This window comes from Grampus griseus (assembly GCF_964374135.1).
Source record: "Grampus griseus genome assembly, chromosome: 14".
Taxonomy (NCBI): Eukaryota; Metazoa; Chordata; class Mammalia; order Artiodactyla; family Delphinidae; genus Grampus; species Grampus griseus.
Window position 1 is genome coordinate 41020002 of NC_139008.1, and position 24906 is coordinate 41044907.

General features: G+C 41.6%; 1 protein-coding gene across 1 annotated transcript in view; it reads left to right on the forward strand.

Moving 5' to 3' along the window:
- Nucleotides 1-24906, forward strand: part of SLC24A3 (solute carrier family 24 member 3) — a gene marked incomplete at both ends in the record, with an annotated part of 460181 nt that overhangs the window by 1437 nt on the left and 433838 nt on the right. The gene's annotated exons all lie outside the window — the stretch shown is intronic.

Genomic DNA, 24906 nt, shown 5'->3' on the forward strand with positions numbered 1-24906 from the left:
ATCAGTTAAAATAGGGACCTCCCCCAGTTGAGTGTCTCGTGCCTGGTGGGGAAAGCAGATGGTCGGTCTTGGTCCAGGTCTTAGCCGACTTCAGCATATATGGTAAAAGGAGAGAGCCTGTCCTGGTCTTCAGTGGAGCCCTTGAGACTCCCGGGTTCTCTCCACTTCTCCTGGATCCCAGACTCTCTGGCCATGAGGACTGCCATCAGGAAGGTGACCGTGCCGGGTGAGGGAGGCTCGACCTCTCCAAGGGCAGAGTCTGACCTGTCGAAAGCAGTTCCTGGCCGATTCTCAGAAAGAGGCTTTTCATTAACCCCCTTTTCATCTTCTCAGTTTTGATGAGTGCAAAGCCAGTCGGTACTTCATGCCACCTTTGGAAAGGGGAGTTCTAAGTCACTTACATGCCGGCCATTTTTCTGCAGGTTGGGGTTCTCTGAGCCATCGAATTCCACCACTTTCAAGGCTACAAAAGACATTTTTCTGGATAGAGGATGTGACCCAGGTGGTTAAGTCCGTCAGTGGCAGGGGGCTGCCTGGGCCCTGGGAAAGCTGGGATGTTCGGAGGGAGGGGGTGTCAGACACTCAGCAAGCTTGAAACTTGGTGACTAGATGTCATTTGGAGACGGACAGAAATGTTCCTGTTAGGGACTCATGCACAGCCCTTTCCTCCATACCTTCCCTTGATCTGTCTTCTCCTTCCTTCCATCCACATTCTTTTTCTTTAAATTTTATTTTATTTTTCTTGGCTGCACCATGTGCTGCTCAGCATGCGGGATCTTAGTTCCCCGACCAGGGATCGAACCCGTGCCCCCTGCAGTGGAAGCACAGAGTTCTAACCACTGAACTGCCAGGGAGTCCCCATCCACATTCTCCTTCTGCCTCTCCACCCTCTCCCATAAATGTGGCGCGTGAGAAGACCCCCAGCCCAGTAACTGAAGATAACAGTGAACGTCAGTGGGGGGAGTGTGTACCATCGGGCCGGCGGATGGCATACTAGTTGTAATTCTGTCTCAGATCACCTTTTCTTCCACTAGATACTGATAATTTCATTACACGATGCACAGCAAGATTTCGCAAGGCCCAGGTTTTTCGAGATAATTTTTTAAGAAACTGATTAATGTGTGTGAATCTGCAAGTGATTATTTTGCTTGAGGGGTTGCCATTCAGCATACTTAACCATGTGAATAATGACTTTTACCCCGGAAACGTGGGGGATGCTGTACTTGAGGGTCCTTCAGTATGGCTAAAGTGTTTGGAATTTAGCCTTGTATTAAAGGCACCGTGACTTGGAGAGGCCAAGTGATTCGCTTAAGGTCACACAGCAGTTGGGGAGCAGAGGAAGAAACCAACGTGAGGTGACCTGGCTCTTTGATCCCACCTGTGTCCCCTGGTATTCATGCCACCATCTGGGTGCAGCTTTGTAATATTTATATAACCACATGGGGGGGTACCTTCATAATTATCAAAGGTGATATTTTTATTTATTCACCTTGAAAACCATGCAGTGATTAAGTGTTATTTCTCAGAAGCCTCTTTTGTAACATATATTGAGTTTTCTTTTTTTTTTTAATAAAAAGGACAGTTCTTTTACCAAACCAGAATAGAGATGTGTGGAAGTTATGTTATATAATCTTGTATAACATTTCTAATTGTATGGAATCGGAGATCCCTTTCAGGACATCTAACCAAACTCAGTATAGATTCTTTCCTGCTCAGATGGGACAGGAGCATTGTTAAGCTTAAGTCAGGAAGAATTAGCGCTGGAATCAAGAAAAATGTTAATTCTCACAACAACAAAAGCAATAATAATATTAACCAGAATTTGGCAGGCTCTTAAGTGCCAGGCCCTGGGCTAAGTCCCCTTTCTATGCGTTGCCTCCTTGAAGCTGCAGACACTTGAGCTTCCAGTGGTGGACAAGGAAAGAAGAGCCCTCGGTGCCCTATTTAGTTGTTGTTGATGAAGATCTTGGTTTTGATCTGTTTTCAGAGTCAGTTGAAATAAGGTGTCAGATTTGCTAACGCGATTTTCTTTTATTTTTTTGCAGTGTGAATGGATCACTTTGTATGTTTTGAGTAGTTTAATAAAAGTGTTTAATTTTTCTTTGCAGTAAGAAACCTGGTCCTCTTTTTCCGTAAGTGGTGTGGACAAAGCCCAGAGGTCCTAACTTGGGAGTAATTAGAGACATCCCCTCCTAAAGGTCCCTAGGGTGGTGAATAGTGAAGAAGGACAGTCGTACACAGGTACATACGTATAAATTTTGAGGTACTCTTTGGCTCAGCTGCTGTTGCTACATAACATCACCCCCAAATAGTGGTGTAAGACGACTCTTTCATGTTTTTACTCAAGGATACTTTGTGTCAGGGACTTGGTCAGGGCCTGGTGGGGATGCCTCTGTTCCGTGATGTCTGGGGCCTCAGCTGGAGACACTGAGGGCCTGGGGGACTTGGCGGCTGGGTCTGCAATCGTTTGGAGGCAACATCACTCCCGTGTCTGGGGTTGATGAGGGTTGTTGGCTGGACCCTCAGCTGGGCTGTCAACCGGACACCTACGTGTGGCCTCTCCACGTGCCTTGGTTGGACTTCCCCAGAGCGTGGCAGCTGGGGTCCAGGAGAACAAGGTGGACGTGCCTGGCATTTTTATGTGTCAGCCTCAGGTGTTGCGTAGTGCCACTGCCACTATTTTCTGTTGGTTAGGGCGGTGACATGTCAACCCGAGTTCGAGGAGAGGGGACATTGATGCCACCACTTACTCCATGGAGGATTGTCAGGATACAGGGTAAGGTGAGCACATGTGATGGGAGATGCTGTTGTGACCATCTTTGGAAAACCAGGATCTTAAAAGGATGATAACTTAGGAGTGATTGTAGACATTCCCCAAGATGGTAAGAGGCAAATAATACATACATACATACACACACACACATATACGTGTGTGTATGTATATGCGTGTATGTGTATGTACGTATGCTTATATGTGCATATGTGTATTTATGAGTGTGCATGTGTGTATATGTACGTGTGTGTATATGTGTGCATGTGTGTATGTGTATATGTATATGCGCATGTGTGTATGTGCGTCTTTGTACGTGTGTGTGTGTGTGTGTGTGTGTGTGTGTGTGTACAATTTCTATTGAAATACCATCCAATCATGCTGCTCGCCTTACCTGGTTGGGTCCAGAGATGATATTTGAAGAGCGGCTGCAGTGGGGATTTGAACTGCACATTTCAGTGGCAGAGCTGAGAGCTCGCATTTAGCTTTGTGGCTCCCCGCCCCTCAGAAGACCCTGACCATGACCTTTCGGTCCCTCCTGTGGCTTCCTGGGAGGGCTGGCTGGACTCTCCAGCTCTTTCTTCCCTCCCTGCCCTCCCCTGACCGTGCATCACCACTAAGGCCTTTCTTCTGCTCCTCAGAAGGGGGATGCTTCTGGCCCTAGACCTCTAGCGCCTGCTGGTCCCACTGTTACCACCCCAGCTAGTTCAGCCTGCATCCTTCACTTCCAGGCCCAAGAGCTTCCGGACTAGACCTGGTCCCCCACTGGCCTGTTTGCTCTCTGAACACACTCTGTTTTACCTTTGTAGCATTTTGTTGGCAATTATGTGTTTCTTTGGTTATGATTTGAGTACCGTCTCCTCTTCACCAGAGTCTAAGCTCCAGGAGGTCAGGGATCCTGTGACCTTTCCTCACCTTTGTCACCCCATCACCCCACCCAGAGTAGATGCTCAAAAGGCATTTGTTAAGTACGGAAGCTGCTTTGATGTCTGAGCGACAGTACCTGTGATAAAACCTAGCGACTGCATATCAGAGGCCCACTTACAGGCGCACTGTATTTTCATGACTTCTAGTTCTGCCTCCAATCCAGCAAATTCAGTGTTGTTACCCATTTTTCATGGACTGACCCTGAGCTGAGAAAGGTGAGAGCCTCCATCAGAGCCCCTTCATTAAGTGGCAGGGTTTGAATTCAAGCCTGCCTGCATCAGAGCTGCGTGCCTCTGCGTCCCTAGCCCCAGCCTAGGAGGACTCGAAGAGAAAATGGGAATCACACTGCCTTTTTCAGTTGACTCGGGAGTAAAGGAGTAACAGAAGGTTGCTTTCATAGAAGCAGTATTTTAGAAAAACATTCCTTTTCAACCTTTTCTATTTTCTGCCTAAACATATATAGATGTGTCTCCTTCCTCCTGGCTTTTCTTAGCTGCTCATCAACCCAGATTTTTCTCAAAGATTTCCTCCCCTTGTGAGCCTTAAATCCTTGTGGGAAGATTTTTTTTTACCCTGGAGGGTTGGCAAAGCCAAAAGAATTGCAAAACCAGCCATTTGCTAAGGATTCCAAGGCCTGGTGGAAGTTGGCTGATAGGATAGGATTTTGGCAACGCTCTTTTTCCTTAAGGAGATTTCTCTTCCTTGAGCAAAACAATTTCAGAGGGGGAAATAACAGTATGTAGACTTTTATAATGAGGGAACTAAGGTCCGGGGAGTTCAGAAAATGTCCCTGAAGTCGCAGAGCCAATGGGTAGTCCTGCCAAGAAGGGAATTCGAGTTTTCTCGCCTCTTCCTGCCTTCAGTTTCTGTAGAGCTTATTTGGCAGTGGTTTTTGTTTCTCGTTTGCAGTGGTCTCAAACATGGTGTCCTCGTGTGGGATTTGAGAATTTCAAGGATTGAGGATTCAGTGGAAGAAGGTTTTCTATGAGTGAAGCGGTGGTGGGTATCTTTGGGCAGTTTAAACCATGGAGTCATGATTTCCCAGACTTGGATGGCATCTTCCAGACTTCCTCCTCCTGTTAGGTCTCAGTCTACCTGCTGTTCTCTCTTCATCCTCATCCCTGGGCTGGTGATGCTCTTCACTGTTGTGCGTCCTGGGGGCTTCACCCTCCCTCACTGGTCTTCCCAACCCTGCCCCCACCTTTGTAAACGGTCCCTTATGAAATTCCCTTAACAGCAGCAGTTTCTTCCCAGACCCAACTGGTGTAAGATACAGGGACCTTCTCTCCTTCATTCAGTAAACATGTGGCTGGGGTGACAGCTGTGTCTGAGACGGATACCCAGAGTATCCTCGTGGTGCTCAGACTTTAGTGGGAAGAGAGGCATTGAACGACTAATTTTCAAGAATTATGAGAAATACAACATGGCATGGAGGAGATGCTGGTGATCAGGAGAAGCTGGAACCTGGAAAATAAAGGAATTAGGTTGGTGAAGAATGGAAAACAAAAACAAACTTATAGAAAAATAGGTAAAGGAAATGGGAAGGGAATTTGCAAAACCAACCAAACAAATTGCAAATGGCCAAGAGGCACAAGTAAAAATCCTCAGCCTTGATAGTAACCAGAGATATCTAAATTTTAAAATTATGGGTTATCATTTTTCAATATCAGACTAGCAAAAATGAAAATGAAGTGTTGGCAAAGGTGCAAGGGAGACCACTTCTCTCATTTACTGCAGGTGAAGATGTAAATACATTGGTACCCAGCATGGTGGGAGACTGCAGCAGGTTGATCAGGTGTTAGGCACAGACCCTCCATGAAGCCTCAGCCTTTTAACGAGATCCATGTGTAGAAAGGGGAGAGGTGGGATGAGAATGCTAGTGCAGGGGTATTTGAGACTTGAATAGAAATGCAGCTTGCCTGGGCCCGTCCATGACCATGGAGCAGGTTGGTCCTGACCCTGTGAATCTAGAGCGTAGAGTTTAGCTGAGTGTTCCAGGGAACAGGGGAAGGGCCCTCGTCATTTCTGGAGCTGTCCAGACCCATACAAGTTGCTTATTCAAATGGTGAGATCCAGCCATTATTCTCGCTTGTCAGTCACTCTTCATTTCTGGGAGAGGGGGAACAGATAAAGTCAGCTCATCAGTGACCTAGTTCAGGGGAATTTCGCATTGCAACTTTGTATTTTTCTTTTCATTTTTCTCTTTGTGCTTTCTGCATTGTTTGGCCTGAGCAGAAGTCATTTTCACTTTGGTGACATGAAACTGAACTTGTGAAGGACAGGAAGTAACAAACAGGTTTCTTGTGCAAAATTTTGACCTAAGAACAAAGGGCATGGGCGACCAGTAGAAAGGGGGCGTCACAGTGGACATCAAGAACTCACAAGCACCATTTTTTTATATATTCTTTTTCAGATTCTTTTCCATTATAGTTTATTCCAAGATATTGAATATAATTCCCTGTGCATTACAGTGGGACCTTGTTGTTTATTTTATAAATAGTAGTCTGTATCTGTTAATCCCATACTCCTAATTTATCCCTCCCCCAGCCCGTTGCCCCTTTGATAACCATAAGTTTGTTTTCTGTGTTTGTGAGCCTGTTTCTGTTTTGTAAATAAGTTCATTTGTATCTTTTTTTTTAGATTTCACATATAAGTGATATTAAATGATACTTGTCTTTCTCTGTTTGGCTTACTTCACTTAGTATGATAATCTCTGAGTCTATCCATGTTGCTGCAAATGGCATTATTTCATTCTTTTTAATGGCTGAGTAGTATTCCATTGTATATATCGACATCTTTATCCACTACTCTACTGGACATTTAGGTTGTTTCCACGTCTTGGCTGTTGCAAATAGTGCTGCAGTGAACACTGGGGTGCATGTATCTTTTCGAATTAGCATTTTCTCCAGTTATATGCCCAAGAGTGGGATTGCTGGATCATAGGGTAACTCTGTTTTTAGTTTTTTTTATTAGTGCCATTTTTAAGAAAGAACATGAAATACACATTTTTGGGCATTTTGACTTCGATTACTGGTAGGACATCTAGGTGGAATATAGCTGATGATTGAAAGTCAAGATGATAAGTAGTTGCTACAGATAAAGGTCTGTGAGGTTATGCATGGGGGTGAAAATCGTACCTTTGGTTAGTTCTGTGGGTCTCAATCTTCTGTGCCTGTTGTAATCACCGGGGAACTGTAAACCTCACGTCTGGGTCCTGCCCCCCCAGGGATTGTGATGTTACGCTCCAGGGTGTAGCCTGGGCATTGGGATTTTCCTGGAACTCACACATGTGTCTTTCTTGGTTTATTCCTTTATTTTTGGTATGCAGTTTTGGGATCACACACTCATGGTGCCTCCTAAGACAGGGGGTGTGGAAATAACAAAACAAAGGTTTGAGACATTGTGGACTTGAAAATATATTAATTCTATCCCCACACTTAGAAGATCTTTAGGTTGCATCAAGGGTTTGGGTTGGAGCACATTTGCTTTAGAATTTTGAAGGCATGGCTCTTCCAGCCTCTGGTGTTGCCTCTGAGAAGTCTGACGCTGTCCTAGTTTTTAACTGTTTTGTATGAAACCTGTTTTTTCCCCTCTAAAAGCATGTGTGCTCTTTGCTTTGTTCCTGATGTTCAGTCATATCACAATTAGATGACTGTTGAGGTTCTGTTTTCACGCATTTTCCTGGGTACACTTGCTTGGTTCTTTTAATCTGGAAACTTAGTCCTTCAGGTCTGGGAACTTGTCTTTTGTTATTTCCTCCATCCTAAATTCTCCCTTTACTCTTTCTGGATTACCTATTATTTGGGTGTTTGACTTCCTGCATTGATCTTCTGATTTTCTTATCTCTTCTCTCCTGTTTCTTTCTCATCCTTTTACTCTAATTTCTTTAGGTTTTCTTAGCCATACCTTCTAATTCTTATGCTGAGCTTTTGATTTCTGCTGTCATATTTTTAACTTCCAAGAGCTCCTTTTTCCTCTGAAAATTATTTTTAGTACCATCCTGTTCTGCCTCATCAATACAGTATAATTTCTTATATCCCAAAGTGTTTGTGTGTCTGTATGTGTGTGTGTGTGTGTATATATATATATATATATATATACACACACACATATATATATTTATTTATTTATTTATTTTTTGCAGTACACGGGCCTCTCACTGTTGTGGCCTCTCCCGTTGCGGAGCACAGGCTCTAGGCGCGCAGGCTCAGGAGCCATGGCTCACGGGCCCAGCCACTCCGCGGCATGTGGGATCCTCCTGGACCGGGGCACGAACCCGTGTCCCCTGCATCGGCAGGCAGACTCTCAACCACTGCGCCACCAGGGAAGCCCCCCAAAGTATATTAATAGTAGTCTTCGAGGTTTTCTTTTCTTTGTATGGACTCTCTCCAAGTTGCTGTTGTCTGTTTGTTGTTATTTTTCATATTATGTGCTTTCTTCTTATGTCAAGGGATCTTTGGCCTCTACTCATATTTAAGTGAGGCCATTAACAAGAGGATTGGGAACTATGCACATAGGAGGGTCTGCTCATGGTGCCTCTGTAAGGTGATCTGACTGGGCCGTGTCACTGGGCAATGCTCCTTTCTCTAGTTTTAGATCTTTATCATGGGGTGGTGAGATTTCCCAGAGGAGGGTCACCCAGTGCCCTGTCCTGTGGGCAAAGACCTGGTTACTTCCGTGAATCCAGTGGAGATGAAGTGGGGGTTGTGTGTATGTAGGGGGTCGTTCAGCAGAAACACTTCTATACTCAAGGGCAGTTGTGAGTATGAAGGAGCTGACAATTTATTTTGATACATTGCAGGACCATCCCAAGCTGCTTGAAGTCTCCCTCCCTCCCTCCTCTCCTCCCTTCCTGCCCTCCTCCTTTTCTTTCTTTTAACTCTTATGCACATGAAACTGGTAAGAATTGTTGCCTCCTGGGATGGCTAATGGTCAGGGTAGGGGGAAGGCATAGTTTTTTACCATATCCTTTTTTATTAATTGAATTTTCTGTGTAGGGATAATTGTAGACTCACTGCAGTTGTAAGAGAGAATACAAAGAGATCCCTTGTATGTTTCCTCCGATAGTAACATTCTTGCAAAACTTGAGTATAATGTCATAACCAGAGTAGCAACAGTGATGCAACCCACGAACTTTATTCAGATTTCCCATTTCTTTTTCCAGTGCATGTGCGCCCACGTGCGTGTGTGTATTACATTCTATCCAGTTTTATCACCTGTGTAGGTTCCTGTAACCAACCCAGTCAAAATATTGGACTGATTCAACATCACAAGGATAACTTGTGTTGCCCTTTTATAACCACACACACTTCATGTACCTTTTTGTACAAAAGGAACAGTCATGTTAAGTAACTCCTATCACCTACTCCCAAAATAAAGCTAATTAGAAAATTATAACTTTAATAATTAAGGGAGAGATTGAAGACGGCAGAGGAGTAAGATGTGGAGATCACCTTTCTCCCCACAAATACATCAGAAATACACCTACATGTGGAATAGTTCCTACAGAACACCTACTGAACGCTGGCAGAAGACCTCAGACTTCCCAAAAGGCAAGAAACTCCCCACATACCTGGCCGTGTGGCTGACAGAGTCTTGGAGCTCCAGCCTGGTGTCAGGCCTGAGCCCCTGAGGTGGGAGAGCCAAACTCAGGACATCGGTTCACCAGAGACCTCCCTGCCCCACGTAATAGCAAACGACGAAAGCTCTCTCAGAGATCTCCATCTCAACGCTAAGACTCAGCTGCACTCCACGACCAGCAAGCTACAGTGCTGGACATCCTATGCCAAACAACTAGCAAGACAGGAACACAACCCCACCTATTAGCAGAGAGGCTGCCTAAAATAATAATAAGTTCACAGACACCCCAAAACATACCACCGGATGTGGTCCTGCCCATCAGAAAGAAAAGATCCAGCCTTATCCACCAGAACACAGGCACCAGTCTCCTCCACCAGGAAGCCTACACAACCCACTGAACCAACCTCACCCACTGGGGGCAGACACCAAAAACAACGGGAACTACGAACCTGCAGCCTGCAAAAAGGAAACCCCAAACACAGTAAGTTAAGCAAAATGAGAAGGCAGAAAAATATACAGCAGATGAAGGAGCAAGGTAAAAACCCAGCAGACCAAACAAATGAAGAGGAAATAGGCAGTCTACCTGAAAAAGAATTCAGAGTAATGATACTAAAGATGATCCAAAATCTTGGAAATAGAGTGGAGAAAATACAAGAAACGTTTAACAAGGACCTGGAAGAACTAAAGAGCAAACAATGATGAACAACACAATAAATGAAATTTAAAATTCTCTAGACGGAATCAATAGCAGAATAACTGAGGCAGAAGAACGGATAAGTGACCTGGAAGATAAAATAGTGGAAATAACTACTGCAGAGCAGAATAAAGAAAAAAGAATGAAAACGATTGAGGACAGTCTCAGAGACCTCTGGGACAACATTAAATGGACCAACATTCGAATTATAGGGGTCCCAGAAGAAGAAGAGAAAAAGAAAGGGACTGAGAAAATATTTGAAGAGATTATAGTTGAAAACTTCCCTTATATGGGAAAGGAAATAGTCAATCAAGTCCAGGAAGCACTGAGAGTCCCATACAGGATAAATCCAAGGAAAAACATGCCAAGACACATATAAATCAAGCTACCAAAAATTAAATACAAAGAAAAAATATTAAAAGCAGCAAGGGAAAAGCAACAAATAACATACAAGGGAATCCCCATAAGGTTAACAGCTGATCTTTCAGCAGAAACTCTGCAGGCCAGAAGGGAGTGGCAGGACATATTTAAAGTGATGAAAGAGAAGAACCTACAACCAAGATTACTCTACCCCACAAGGATCTTGTTCAGATTCAACGGAGAAATCAAAAGCTTTACAAGCAAGGAAAAGCTAAGAGAATTCAGCACCACGAAACCAGCTTTACAACAACTGCTAAAGGAACTTCTCTAGGCAGGAAGCACAAGAGAAGGAAAAGACCTATAATAACAAACACAAAACAATTAAGAAAATGGTAATAGGAACATACATATCGATAACTGCCTTAAATGTAAATGGATTAAATGCTCCAACCAAAAGACATAGACTGGCTGAATGGATACAGAAACAAGACCCATATATATGCTGTCTACAGGAGACCCTCTTCAGTCCTAGGGACACATACAGACTGAAAGTGAGGGGATGGAAAAAGATATTCCATGCAAATGGAAATCATAAGAAAGCTGGAGTAGCAATTCTCATATCAGACAAAATAGACTTTATTAAAATAAAGACTATTACAAGAGACAAAGAAGGACACTACATAATGATCAAGGGGTCTTTCTAAGAAGAAGATATAACAGTTGTAAATATTTATGCACCCAGCATAGGAGCACCTCAATACTTAAGGCAAATGCTAACAGCCATAAAAGGGGAAATCGACAGTAACACAATCATAGTAGGGGACTTTAACACCCCACTTTCACCAATGGACAGATCATCCAAAATGAAAATAAATAAGGAAACACAAGCTTTAAATGATACATTAAACAAGATGGACTTAATTGATATTTATAGGACATTCCATCCAAAAACAACAGAATACACTTTCTTCTCAAGGGCTCATGGAACATTCTCCAGAATAGATCACATCTTGGGTCACAAATCAAGCCTTGGTAAATTTAAGAAAATTGAAATCGTATGAAGTATCTTTTCCGACCATAACGCTATGAGATTACAGGAAAAAATCTGTAATAAATACAAACACATGGAGGCTAAACAATACACTACTAAATAACGAAGAGATCACTGAAGAAATCAAAAAATACCTAGAAACAAATGACAATGAGAACATGACGACCCAAAATCTATGGGTTGCAGCAAAAGCAGTTCTAAGAGGCAAGTTTATAGCAATACAATCCTACCTCAAGAAACAAGAAACATCTCCAACAACCTAACTGACACCTAAAACAATTATAGAAAGAAGAACAAAAACCCCCCAAAGTTAGCAGAAGAAATCATAAAGATCAGATGAGAAATAAATGAAAAAGAAATGAAGGAAACAATAGCTAAGATCAGTAAAACTAAAAGCTGGTTCTTTGAGAAGATAAACAAAATTGATAAACCATTAGCCAGACTCATCAAGAAAAAAAGGGAGAAAACTCAAATCAAAGAATTAGAAATGAAAAAGTAACAACTGACAGTGCAGAAATACAAAGGATCAGAGAGATTACTACAAGCAACTCTATGCCAATAAAATGGACAACCTGGATGAAATGGACAAATTCTTAGATAAACACAACCTCCTGAGGCTGAACCAGGAAGAAATAGAAAATATAAACAGACCAATCACAAACACTGAAATTGAAACTGTGATTAAAAATCTTCCAACAAACAAAAGTCCAGGAACAGATGGATTCACAGGCGAATTCTGTCAAACATTTAGAGAAGAGGTAACACCTATCCTTCTCAAACTCTTCCAGAATATAGCAGAGGGAGGAACACTCCCAAACTCATTCTACGAGGCCACCATCACCCTGAGACCAAAACCAAAGATGTCACAAAAAAAGAAAACTACAGGCCAATATCACTGATGAACATAGATGCAAAAATCCTCAACAAAATACTAGCAGGCAGAATCCAACAGCACATTAAAAGGATCATACACCATGATCAAGTGGGGTTTATCCCAGGAATGCAAGGATTCTTCAATATATGCAAATCAATCAATGTGATAAACCATCTTACCAAAATGAAGGATAAAAACCATATGATCATCTCAGTATATGCAGAAAAAGCTTTTGGCAAAATTCAACACCCATTTATGATAAAAACTCTCCAGGTGGGCTTCCCTGGTGGCACAGTGGTTGAGAGTCCACCTGCCGATGCAGGGGACACGGGTTTGTACCCTGGTCCAGGAGGATCCCACATGCCGCGGAGTGGCTGGGCCCATGAGCCATGGCCGCTGGGCCTGCGCGTCTGGAGCCTGTGCTCCGTAACAAGGGGGGGCCACAACAGTGAGAGGCCTGCGTACCACAAATAAAACAAACAAACAAAAAACTCTCCAGAAAGTAGGTATAGAGGGAACTTACCTCAACATAATAAAGGCCGTATATGACAAACCCACAGCCAACATCATTCTCAATGGTGAAAAACTGAAACCATTTCCAGTAAGATCAGGAACAAGACAAGGTTTCCCACTATCACCACTATTATTCGACATAGTTTTTGAAGTTTTAGCCACAGCAATCAGAGAAGAAAAAGCAATAAAAGGAATTCAACTCAGAAAAGAAGAAGTAAAACTGTCACTGTTTGCAGATGACATGGTACTATACATAGAGAATCCCAAATATGCTACCAGAAAACTACTAGAGCTAATCAAAGAATTTGGTAAAGTAGCAGGATACAAAATTAATGCACAGAAATCTCTTGCATTCCTATACACTAATGATGAAAATTCTGAAAGAGAAATTAAGGAAACACTCCCATTTATCATTGCAACATAAAGAATAAAATAACCTAGGAATAAAGCTACCTATGGAGACAAAAGACTTGTATGCAGAAAACTGTAAGACACTGATGAAAGAAAATAAAGATGATACAAACAGATGGAGAGATATACCATGTTCTTGGATTGGAAGAATCAACATTGTGAAAATGACTCTACTACCCAAAGCAATCTACAGATTCAGTGCAATCCCTATCAAACTACTAATGGCATTTTTCACAGAACTAGAATAAAAAATTTCACAATTTGTATGGAAACACAAAAGACCCCGAATAGCCAAAGCAATCTTGAGAAAGAAAAACGGAGCTGGAGGAATCAGACTCCCTGACTTCAGACTATACTACAAAGCTGCAGTAATCAAGACAATATGGTACTGGCACTAAAACAGAAATATAGATCAATGGAACAGGATAGAAAGACCAGAGATAAACCCACACAGATATGGTCACCTTATCTTTGATAAAGGAGGCAAAAATATACAATGGAGAAAAGACAGCCTCTTCAATACGTGGTGCTGGGATAACTGGACAGCTACATGTAAAAGAATGAAATTAGAACACTTCCTAACACCAAGCACAAAAATAAGCTCAGAATGGATTAAAGAACTAAATATAAGGCCAGACACTATAATACTCTTAGAGGAAAACATAGGCGGAACACTCTATGGCTTAACATCACAGCAAGATCCTTTTTGACCCACCTCCTAGAGAAATGGAAATAAAAACAATAAAAATTGGGACCTAATGAAACTTAAAAGCTTTTGCACAGCAAAGGAAACCATAAACATGCCGAAAAGACAACCCTCAGAATGGGAGAAAATATTTGCAAATGAAGCAACTGACAAAGGATTAATCTCCAAAATATACAGGCAGCTCATACAGCTCAATATCAAAAAAACAAACAACCGAATCCAAAAATGGGGAGAAGATCTAAATAGACATTTCTCCGAAGAAGATATACAGATTGCCAACAAACACATGAAAGGATGCTCAACATCACTAATCATTAGAGAAACGCAAATCAAAACTACAGTGCGGTATCACCTCATACCAGTCAGAATGGCCATCATCAAAAAATCTGGAAACAATAAATGCTGGAGAGGGTGTGGAGAAAAGGGAACCCTCTTGCACTGTTGGTAGGAATGTAAATTGATACAGCCATTATGGAGAACAGTACGGAGGTTCCTTAAAAAACTACAAATAGAACTACGACCCAGCAATCCCACTACTGGGCATATACCCTGAGAAAACCATAATTCAAAAAGAGTCATGTACCCCAATGTTCATTGCAGCACTGTTTACAATAGCCAGGACGTGGAAACAACCTAAGTATCCATCGACAGATGAATGGATAAAGAAGCTGTGGCACATATATACAATGGAATATTACTCAGCCATAAAAAGAAACAAAGTTGAGTTATTTGTAGTGAGGTGGATGGACCTAGAGTGTGTCATACAGAGTGAAGTAAGTTAGAAAGAGAAAAACAAATACCGTATGCTAACACATGTATATGGAATCTAAAAAAAAAAAATGGTTATGAAGAACGTAGGGGCAGGACAGGAATAAAGACGCAGATGTAGAGAATGGGCTTGAGGACACGGGGAGGGGGAGGGGTAAGCTGGGACGAAGTGAGAGAGTGGCATGGACATATATACACTACCAAATGTGAAATAGATAGCTAGTGGGAAGCAGCTGCATAGCACAGGGAGATCAGCTCGGTGTTTTGTGACCACCTAGAGGGGTGGTATAGGGAGGGTGGGAGGGAGATGCAAGAGGGAGGAGATATGGGGATATATATTTATATATAGCTGACTCACCTTGTTATACAGCAGAACCTAGCATACCATTGTAAAGCAATTATACTCCAATAAAGATGTTAAAAAAAAAAAGAATTAAGGGAAATTCCACCACCAGTAATGTTGTTCTACTCCAAAGACTGCTTATAAGTTTTGGGAGGGGAGACAAGTGTAAAGAAGGTCAGTTTGCATTAGTGAAGTTAGGTCGGACTTTGGTGGGTGGTTCTCAATCCCTGCAGTTCGATTACTTTCAGGTACAGTAACCTGAGCTAACTGCCAGATAAAGGCCATGCACGGCTAGCTAACAGTTTCCTTGATGAATAATTTTTTCTGTCATTTGCACAATATTTCCGAATGAATGCTCTGTGAAAATAGTTCACTCAAGTACTTTGTTCCTCCAAGTAGTTTAGATGCTCTTTGAAACACTGCTTTCACCATTATTTGTTGGCTGTTGTAGAATATTGGAGATGGAAATCTTTGGGACCTTGTATTTTCACATCTGATTTTATGTTTGAGGAAACTCATGTGAAGGAGAATTTAAATTGGGGCCAGAACCCTGGTTTTCTGACTCGTTGCTTAGTAAATACTTAGGAAAAAAATAGCAGAAAGGTCACATCAGAAATATATTTAATGCAGATTGCCTGGGTGAAATTATTTCAAATTCAGAAATGTTTTTGAATTGCTGGCATTTTGCTGGGAATTATATGGCATGCAGTGTGGTCACTAAATGGGGAAAATGAGGGAATTTTTGCGTGAGCTACTTCCTGTAGCAAATAAGAGACTTGTTTACTCAGAAATATTGGTTCTCGGGGCACTCTTAGCTTGCTTTAGGAGGCAGTTAACATTTTGGCTTACCTTCTACCTGGGTAGTCACCTCATATAGCCGTGAGAATGATTGGTCGTTTTGGAAATTAGTATCCATTGATTTTTCTTGTTAGGGGTCTTTGAGTTTACAAGATTTCCACTATTTTCATCCCTGATGTTGTAATTCTAGTCTGTGATCTGAACATGAGTTCCAAAGAAAGCAAAGTTTCCTAGGACCTTAACAACCCTGGCTTTGAAAATCTGATAGTAATGACCTGCTGTGTGGGATTTTATGGTTTGATCCTTTGAAATCACAAATGTTTGTTGGCGTATGTGCAGAAAGAAAACTCATTGAACCTACTTTTGATAAATCTGGGCATGAGGACAGGTCAGTTTCAGTGTTTTCCAACATTGTGGTATACTTCCTCTCTTACATATTTTAAAATTGATGTAATACTGTACATAGTGTCTTGAATCCTGCTTTTAAAATTAAAAGCAACTAACATATAGTGGAACTGACTGACAGGATGCAGAACAGAAATATCACCCCTCAAAACTCCCTCAAACTATCCCTTTGTAATCACACCCTCCCCCATCCCTAAACCCCTTGTTTTCTGTTCACTATAGTTTTTAGAATGTCATACAAATGGAATTCTACAGTATGTAATGTTTTGACACTGGAGTCCTAGTTTGTTGAGACTTTTTATCAGAGGTGGGTATTGAAGTTCATCACATGCTTTTTCTGCATTAAATGGTTTGATCCCATGGTTTTTCTTCTTCAGACGGTTAATATGGTGACAAGGGTGTGTTTTTCATGGTATATCTTCCTGGATTTGAATTGATCATATTTTCTTGAGGACTTTTGCATCTGTGATCACCCAGGATATTAGCCTAGTTTTCTTTTCTTGTACTATCTTTATCTGGTTTTGCTGGGCCCATACAATGAAATAGGAGGTATTTCCTTCTCTTTTATTTTCTGGAAAAGGTTGTGTAGTGTTGGTGGAGTCTGCTTTTTAACTTATCATAAACATTTCTCTATGGCATCAAACTTTAAAATTAATTTTTAATGTCTGCATATTATTAAAAATCACAATATTTCTTAGTATTATGTGACATTTATTATATATTATATATTTATTACATATAAATATATGTGTATATATATAATACTTATTACATATTAAGTGACATCTATTGAACACTGTTCAGTGTTTGGGGCACTGTTCTAAGTGCTTTACCTGTACCAATGGAGTTGGTACAATTATTATCTCCATTTTACATTCAAAGAAAAGTAAGGCACAAAGAGTTTAAGTCAGTTGCTCAAGCTCACAAAATTTCTATGTGGCCAAGTAGGATATGAACTCAGGCTGTTTGATTCCCCATCTCATGGTTTTGACTATGACATTGTACCCTCTGATTATATCAGAATTTGTTTTTTAGGCCTCCCTTAGAGATATTTAGGTATTTTCCATGTCCTCACTGTGATGAATCTTCTTGTCCTGACGTGTTTGATAATCTCTGACAGACTCTTTAGGTGGGATTCCTAGAAGTGCTGTTTCAGTGTCAAAGTGCGTGCCTGTTGTAAAGGCTAACACACACCGCTGTATAACTTGCCAGGAATTTGAACGAGTTAGAAATTCCAACAGCCCTATTTGAGAGTGCTCAGTTTAGTGTTCTCTGCCAGAATTATTATGGTTATTTTATGTATTTTAAATTCAGTTTGATTGCAGAGAGACAGTATCTCATTGCTTTAGTTTGCCTTCTTTACTAGTAAAACTGAATATTTTTAAAGATCATTATTGGTCATTTATATTTTTTTCCTTGTGAGAAAAATTTGTTCCTGTCAGTTCTCCATTTTTTTTCCTAGTGGAATAACCGTGTTTTTCTTAGTGATTTGTTTGAGTTCTTTATATATTCTGTATATAAATCTTTTATCCTATCTCATAAGTTTTGCCTGGATTTTTGGCATACAGAAGAAATTATTTTTATCTAGTGAAAATGCTCTCTCTTTTCCCTTGTATTATTTTCATTGTTTTATTCTCAGATCCAGGATCTCAATTATATATATATATTAAAAAAATAAATTTATTTATTTTACTTATTTTTATTTTTGGCTGTGTTGGGTCTTCATTGCTGTGCGCGGGCTTTCTCTAGTTGCGGCGAGATGGGGCTACTCTTTGTTATGGTGCGCGGGCTTCTCACTGCGATGGCTTCTCTTGTTGCGGAGCACGGGCTTTAGGCACGTGGGCTTCAGTAGTTGTGGCACATGGGCTTCAGTAGTTGTGGCACGTGGGCTCAGTAGTTGTGGCTCACAGGTTGTAGAGCACAGGCTCAGTAGTTGTGGTGCACGGGCTTAGTTGCTCTGTGACATGTGGCATCTTCCTGCACCAGGGCTCGAACCCGTGTCCCCTGCATTGGCAGGCGGATTCTTAACCACTGCACCACCAGGGAATTCCCTCAATTATATATTTATATCACATAATCCTTTATGTCTTCCCCCCTATTTTTATGGTTTAATTTAAAAAAAAAATTAACCCTTTACTTCATTTGAAATTTATCTTAGCAGAAGATGGAGATTTAAACATATTAACAGTTTTAACAGTCAAATTGTTTATTGAATAATACTTCCTTTACCCACACGTCTGTGGTGCCCTCTTTATTCCATGCTTATTCTCTTATGTACCAGAAGCAGTTTTTGTGATGTCTGTTTGGTTCTATTTTCCCATTAATTGTTGTAGTTTATTCACATGTTAATTATCTGATAGGGCAAGACTCCTTGCCTCTTGTTTGGGGGTAAAAAATCATTTGCTATCATCACTCGTTTATCCTTCTGGGTGAACTTTAGAATCTCTGTTACATTTTTTCCAAATGCCTCTAGGTTCTGACAAATCTATAAAAATTTGTGGAAATATGGCATTTTATGGCATTGATTCATCTCATTCATAGTGTGCTTCTTTATTCAATCAAGGCTTTAAAAAATACCTGTCAAGATTCATGGTTATTTCCCTCTTTCTTACATTTATTTCTGCAAGTTATTCTGGTATTAATTACTTACTGTTGCTATTGTTTTATTTTTATATGTTTTTTGGAAATATTTTTTCTTTATAATTTCTTCTTAATTTTCTTCTTTATATTTTATTTTTAAATGTTAAGCTACGCAAGTAATAATAAAACTTATAATTTGCTCTTATAGGGAATTTTTAAGATTCATGCTGTAGTTGAATAGTTTTTTAGTGTTGGCTGTTGGTTAATCTAGTTATTTTTCATTATGCTATGGAAGTTTCCTTTTATTCCTAGTTTTCTAAGGATTTTCAAAAAAATCAGCCGTGAATGTTGCAGGTAGTCAAATGCCGTGTTAACATTTATTGAAGTGTTTAAGGTAACATGATTTAAGTAAATATCCATATTAAGCCGCTCCTGAAATAAATCCTAGATAGCCATAATATATTTTTTCTCTTAAAATGATGTTAGATTTGATCATATTTTCTATAGATTTTTTGCTCTTATATTCATGACATAGTGACATATAGCTTCTTTGTCATGATTTGGTGTTATCATTACACTTGCTTTACAGACCAAATGAATGATTTCCATGTTTTTCTACATTCTAGAATATTTTATGAAGCAGGGAATGATCTGTAACTTTAAAATTTGAAAGAACACTTTGTAGTACTGTCTGGCCTGTAGTTTCTTGAAGATAATTTTGTACAGACTTTTCAATTTCTTCCATTGCTACTTTTCTGTGTAGGTAATTTGTTTTCCCAGAGAAATGTCCGTTTCATAAAGATTTTTTAAATGAACAGAATTATGCATTGCATTTAAAATTTTAACTTGCTCTGTTGGTGATTATGTGACATTTTCTCATTGCTAACTTATATGTTTCTCTTTTTTCCTTGATCAAATCTGACTGTATTTGGTTTATTTTATTATTTTTGGAAGATCCATCTTTGTGTATCTTTATGAGTATTGCTTTTTCTCCTATTTTATGAATCATCAATTACAGCTTTAATAGTTCTTTAAAATCTTCTGTTCATTCCTTTGGTTTGTTTTCTAATATCTCGACTTCACGTGTTTTATTTCTATGTTTTTATTTTTTGCTGCTAATGATGTATTTGCCTCTGAGAGCAGCTTTAGACTCATCTTAAAAGTTTTAAAATGTTATGCAGTCATTCCTGTACTTTTCAAATAGCCTTGTAATTTTATTTTTTCCATAATTAATTATTTGGGGGAGTGCTTTTTAATTTCTAAGTTGTCAGGGTGCTTTTATGTATCTATTTTTAAATACCAGTCTCTAATTTTCCTTCATTTTGTCGAGAGAATAAGACCTTTGACTGGAATATGACCTTCTGCTACCTGGTAGTTTAAGTGTTTAGGTGGATCTTTATTCATATAATTTTGATCAGCTGATAGTTCTTCCCAGGGGCAGTAAAACCTACAACCCCAGTTTGTATCCTTCCCATGATTCTTCCTGTCTCTCTTCTTTTCTCTTGTTCTCCAGGAGGCAGTATACCTTCATCCCTCCCTTCTTCCCTGGTTGAGTTGCATTTCCAGGAATTGGGGGTCTGTGAGTAGATATAGAAACATGTATTCTTGGGATGGGGGTGCCCTTGAAAGCAGTTCCTTTCAGCAGCTTGTTTCTGAGAGAGAGGCTCACACCTGGCGGTCCCTGTGCTTTTCCAGGTCCACCTGTCACGTCCCATTCTTGTGTTTCAGGGGCTCATCCGCACTCATCGTGCTTTATGTATCGCTGTATTTTTTTTCGGTGGGAACTCAGGAAAGGGTGAATCACATGACATTGACTAATTACCATAATATCCCAGAATGCCTTTCGGATTTTAGCTTAAAATTTCTAGTTTATTACGAAGAAGTTTAATTCATGGATAGAGGGCTGCAGCAACAGGTAGCTTGATATATTAACCAACTGGTCATTGTGTTTTCCAGGTTCACACCTCTTTCACATATTTTACCTCACTTAATTATTTCCACAGAACCCTGGGTTAGGTACTAGTACCCTCGCTTGAGTCAAAGTGACACGCCCAAAGTCTAACACACAGGCAGAGGTAGTTTCCACTGTGCTAAACATCTCTGAAGAAAGAGGTTATTGAAGATTCCCTGTTGGGGAGTTCAACCAGAAACTGTCCCAGTGTGGTGGTCAGAATAATTCCCCCTCCCTCTCAGAGGTGTCCGTGACCCAATCCCCAGAGCCTGCGGATGTGTTCCGTCCCGTGGCAAGGGGGAATTAAGGTTGCAGCTGGGGTTAGGGTTGCTCATCAGCTGACTTTGAGCTGGGAGATGATCCTGGGTTATCCAGGTGGACCCATTGTCATCACAGGGGTCCTAATCCATGAAAAGAGGAGGCAGGAGAAGTCAGGGAACGTGCTAGGATGGTGATACCATTACCGACTTGAAGGTGGAAGGGTGCCAGGAGCCAAGGAATATGGGCAGCCTGGGATCTGGAAAAGGCAAGGAAAGGATTTCTCCCCTAGAGCCTCCAGAAGGAGCACGGCCCTGTCGACACTTTGAACTTAGCCCAGTGAGACTCCTGTTGGACTTCTTACCTCCAGAAATGCAAGCTTTGGGTCTGTTTCAAGCCACTAAGTTTGTGGGAATTTATTACTGCAGCGACAGGAAACTAATACACTCAGCATATCAAATAATGGCCATGATCTGACTTTCTGAAAAGTGAACAGGAAGTCCCGGAGTGGTCGACTCTGTATGTACCTCACACAGGCATTTACCTGAGCAGGTGCTGTGTCCTCATTTGATGTTCTATGTAGGTGTTTTCTCATTATGTTGTGGCCACCTCTCCCCCTACAATGGGACCGTCAGCTTTCTGGGAGCAGGAAGAGCCTGGTATGGAGGAGAAGCTCCATAAATATTTGTTGGATTATTTCTTTTTGCCCAAATGATATTGTACCAACTAAATGAGACCTGATTTGCATCCCAGATGGAATATGGCCAACTATATAAGTAACAAGTAAAAAGAAAAAAGAAATTGAGTTAAAATTATCCAGGATCAAATGTTAATTTCCATGCTCTTTCTAGTATTCAGTCATATGCATAAATATTTTTATATATTCCTCACACGCTGAATGATCCTCCCATACAGTAAGATAGGTGGTCATCATAAAATAAATACAATGCTGTACTTTGCATTTTTGACTTACAGATACGATGTTTCATGTTGCATTTTTGGGACTTAACATACTTTAAATAAAGAGAACTGTCAATTTTTTGTAATTACCGTTTCACAGACTGGTTGACATTCCATTGAGTGTGTAGAATAGTCCACTGAATATATACATATATAATTAATTTATTGTTGGTTATTGAAAATGCACCGTTTTGCATGAGTCTGTGTCAAGTCAGTGTGACTCGCTAGTTATTACTGTGGTTGTAGTCGTCCGGTAGGCCTGGGCTAACTGGTAGACCTGCGGACAATGCTTGTGGAGTTATATGCCTTCCACATGTTTCTGTATAGAGCTCTGTCCACAAGGGTCCCTGTCTTAGAATGCTTTGAATGGCTCTTAAATTTTTGTTTAATTTATTCATAAGGCATTCTCTGCCTGGCATCAAGCATCCCCACTTGTCTCAACCTCAGATTGACCTTCTACCGAAAATTTTCCCTCATCAGAAGTCCCCAGAACCTCTACAGGAACTGGAGGCAAAAGCAGACTGCTAATGGGACAGTGATGACAAAGAAGAAATACCCACTTGGAACGCACATCGAGAGGGTTATGAGTATCAGATGAAGGCATCGCCTTAAAATATGTCACATGATGACCTTCACTTTTTTAAACAGACGTTTTGTTTCCCTTATCTTCTCTTCTTGACAGTTGCTTTGGTTTTCCTACATGCCAACTGCTCCTCTGATAACAAAATAAGAAGGAAAAACAAAATTTTAACTGTTGACTCAATTTCGCAAGAGCAGTGAACAGTCCGGGAGTGGGGGAGGGGATCTCCCCAGGCTCTCTCTGGTTGTACACGCCAGCAGCGTGCACTGAATTACAAACAACAGCTCTAAGCCTGTGAGGAGAAGGATGTCTCCTCCGAGGCAGATCTGGACAGTTGTTTCGCCTAAGATGGCAAGAACATCATCTTTCAATCTCGAGCCAAGAAAGCCGTAAATGAGCACATCTTGTCCTGCCTGGGAAGGGATGCTCCTAAAGGCTTCTGGGGTCCCACAGTGTCTCTTGATGGCTCTTTCACTTTGGTGTTTGGTTTATAAACGTTTTTGAGTCCATCGGGAGGTGGGGTGGGAAGGAAAGAAGGAGGAAAGGGAGGTGAGAGGTGTGCTTGCCTGGGAGCACTCTTCTGATGAACCTTCTGAGTGTCAGCACAGAATGAAGGTTTATTTTAGGAGACAGCAGGAATGAAATCTTTTTTTTTTTTTTTTTTGTGGTACGCGGGCCTCTCACTGTTGTGGCCTCTCCCGTTGCGGAGCACAGGCTCCGGACGCGCAGGCTCAGTGGCCATGGCTCACGGCCCCAGCCGCTCCGTGGCATGTGGGATCTTCCCGGACTGGGGCATGAACCCGTGTCCCCTGCATCGGCAGGCGGACTCTCAACCACTGCGCCACCAGGGAAGCCCGTGCATTCACCTTTTTAAGTGAATTGTTATTACTGAAGAAATTCATGGGTTACTTCCTGCTTGTGAAAATTTAAGACATCACAGGTAATGCTGGTGTTGTCTTGAGCCCCCTGGGTCTGTCCCCAATATCTGCAGCCGTGTCCAGAAGCCACACCGTAATTGGTTGGGCATGTCTCCATTTATGTACCTTTTTCTTTCTCTGTAGTAAATGGGTGGTATTTCATTGTAGTTCAGTGACCTCAGTCTGTATTTCATTCTGTGCCTGGCTTATTCTCATTCAACAATGTTAGAGATTGGTCTACCTCCTTTTCCATGGCAGAATAGCATGGCAGGGTATCCTGTGCAGGCTGGGACGCCTTCCTCACCCCTCCCTGCTCTGCTCTCATCTCAGGGAGCTGCACTCCCCAGCTCCCTGGCCCTCTCCAGGCAGGTTGGGCAGGAGAAAGTGCAGGAGCCAGCGGAAAAAAGAGAGAATCTTCCCCTACCGGCTCGCCTCCCCTTCCCCTCCCCCACTCAGGCAGCCTCTCTGGCTGTGACTTTCTTCCTGCTGGAAGCTCCTCCCTTCCTGGCCGGGCTCCTGAGCTCTGATAACACCTGCTTCTCCCTCTGCCCCTCCCACCCTACGGATGCTTCAGCCCCCAGCTGTTGCTAATCTCTGGGTGCCCCACCAGCCCCTTCAGCCTTGTACGGCCAATTCTCTGTATTAAATTCCCTCCCCTTGAAACACCTGGTGTGGCTTGTTTTCCTGTCTGTTCTGACTCATTCATCCGGATATCACAGAGATGATTTTGCCTTTTAGCTCTTCCCATCGTGTTGGACATTTGAGTTGTTTCCATTGTTTCTTCCCATCACAGTGCTGGAGGTGAACTAGGTGACAGCAAGCAGTGGGGTCGCCAGCTCAGTTATTCACCTTTTCACAGGGAAGTCTATTCAGGTAGGTCCTGGATCTCAAATGCCTCCACGTCCCTGCAGTACATAGTGAGTTACTCTGCAGAGAGAAGAGTTGCCAAAGTAGCTGTTGAAAGAATGAACGAATTTCCATTTGCAGATGGAGCAAGCATTGCCTAATTGACCTCAGATGAAACACCCCCAGGCCTTTGGCTCTGTTCCATGGCCTGGTCACCTTGAATGGAGTCCAAGGGCCCCTTGCCCTAGAGAAGCTGATCCAGGACCCAGGGTCTGTTGCTTTGTTCGGGATCCAACACTGTGTCTAGGGACAATGGTGTGGCTGGTGTAAAAAGAGAGCTACAGAGAAAACGCCTCCATTTCTCTACGACAGGGCTTAGGAAACCAGGTGTCTACCGTGATTTGGGAGAATGTTGTGACTTTGAGGGCGGGTGTGGGTGTTAATAGTGAGCGATGTGGGTTAAGACCAAAAAATAACTCACGGGGGCAGCAACCAGCTCATGCCTCTAGAAGCTTTGGGTCTCCGTCCCTCTCTAGAGAGGCAGTAGGCTGGCCCGTATTTCATGGTAAGCTTCTCTACTCCACCCCCACATATTTTTATTGATAAGAAAAAAA